Here is a 1,891-nt window from a genome sequence, read left to right as displayed (position 1 = left end):
TGTTGGTCAGGCTGGTCTTGAACTCCTGACCTCAGGTGATCCACCTGCCTCGGCCTCCCAAAGTGCTGGGATTACAAGCGTGAGCCACCGCGCCCGGCCCTTAGGACATTCTTAAGTAATGAAGCAGTTTTGAAAAGTGTTGGGACTTTTTGGAAAGTCAAATGAATTTGTGCATAGGGTCTTCCATATCAGACTTGCAGAATGAGGTAGATATTTAAATTATTGTTTAAATTAGATTTGGAATCTGTTTGTGAGGTGTGTATGTGTATGTGCTTCTGCCTTTTGTGAGATATGTATGTGAATATGTTTCTGACAGTAAGTCTCCTAGAATTGATGAGACCTTAGTTTAAACACCATTAACAGGTATATTGCCCCAAAATGGGTACTGACCTACATACCATGTCTATAATTATACTTATATAATTATAATTACCGTTATTTTTTCTTTCAACAAATTTTAAGCACCTACTATGTATCAGTCACTGTGCTAGGAGTTGGAAATATGAGGAAGACCATAACTCTCACAATGAGAATACAAGGAAGACCATCTCTCAAGAAAGGAACATCATAAAACATGTTTACTCTCAAGTCCTTGTCCTTATCAAAAATATCTTCAGATTGATGTCATTCTGAGAAAAGTGATTTCATACTGAAAAAAAAAAATCTACAAAAATAGTAAAACGTTTCTTCTCCATTTTCAGAACTTGGGGGCGGGGGCAGGTGTTTTCATCTACTTTCATCTTTGTCCTGGTAGAAATGATATGCTTAACATTTTGGTGAGGAAGGTCAGTCTCTAAGGCTACAGATGAGAAGATCGGTTACTGGATGTGTTCCTAACTTCAAAGTCAAATCCAAGAGCCTGAAAATAAAGGATAGAAGGAAAGGGAAACAAAGAAAAATTACCAGACAATGTGAAGACATTTTATGGAGAGGAAGAAAGAGTGAGCACAGGAAAAATCACAAAGGAGTATACGAAGAAAAGAAAGATAACAGTTATTAGTAAGTAAAGAGATAATCAAGTGATAATCTTTTCAGTGGCATGAACACCATAGTTTGTCACATCACTGGTCATTAGTGATTTGTGAGAAGCAGTGTCTCAACTATGTTTCTGTTACATTAATTATACCTGAAATAAAATCTTCGCACACTTATTGTTCCACGTATAGTTATTCCTATACTGTTTCATGAAAAAGTTAATAATGAATACCTATCGACTACTTAGTAGGTCCAATCAACATGCTAAATGCTTTATGTATATTGACTATTTTTAATATACAAACTCCATAAGATATATACTACTATTAGGCCAACTTATAGATACCAAAATTGTATACCACAGGACTTAATTCATCACATTTCTTTTCATATATCCCCCTTCTCCTCCCTCAATAAAAGCTTGACATTAGTCCCAAGTTAGGTACAGACAGTTTGCTGTGTAATTTTGGATAATTCTCTAAGCCTTCACTCTTCATCCACAAAATAGATATGACAAAATGGAGTATATGACAACATCGTTGTGAGGATTAAATGAAATAATTCACATAAAATCATTTTACTTATAGCTAAAACAAAATAACACTCAGTAAGTGAATTAAAAGAATTATTATTATAATCATTATTATTTTAGATGGCTGATTAACAATATTAAGCATTGTAATTTTTTTTTTCTTTTGAGACAGAGTCTCACTTTGTTGCCCAGGCTAGAGTGCAGTGGTGCAATCTTAGCTCACTGCAACCTCCTCCTCCAGGGGTTCAAGAAATTCTCCTGCCTCAGCCTCCTGAGTAGCTGGGATTACAGTTGCACACCACTATGCCCAGCTAATTTTTTTTGTATTTTTAGTAGAGATGGGGTTTCATCATATGGGTCAGGCTGGTGTCGAACTCCTAGCCT

General features: G+C 35.8%; 1 long non-coding RNA gene across 1 annotated transcript in view; it reads left to right on the top strand.

Annotated features, from left to right (window-relative positions):
• Positions 1-1,148, top strand: part of LOC105540696 — a 45,145-nt gene extending 43,997 nt beyond the window's left edge. Inside the window, exon 3 of the long non-coding RNA XR_001006240.1 lies at positions 463-1,148. This is a non-coding gene — a long non-coding RNA (uncharacterized LOC105540696). The remainder of the gene's footprint in view (positions 1-462) is intronic.
• The last annotated feature ends 743 nt before the right edge of the window (positions 1,149-1,891 follow it).

The sequence above is a fragment of the Mandrillus leucophaeus genome, unplaced genomic scaffold, assembly GCF_000951045.1.
Source record: "Mandrillus leucophaeus isolate KB7577 unplaced genomic scaffold, Mleu.le_1.0 Scaffold225, whole genome shotgun sequence".
Classification (NCBI taxonomy): Eukaryota; Metazoa; Chordata; class Mammalia; order Primates; family Cercopithecidae; genus Mandrillus; species Mandrillus leucophaeus.
The sequence above is the reverse complement of the archived record's forward strand: the minus strand, read 5'-3'. Positions and strand labels throughout refer to the sequence as shown.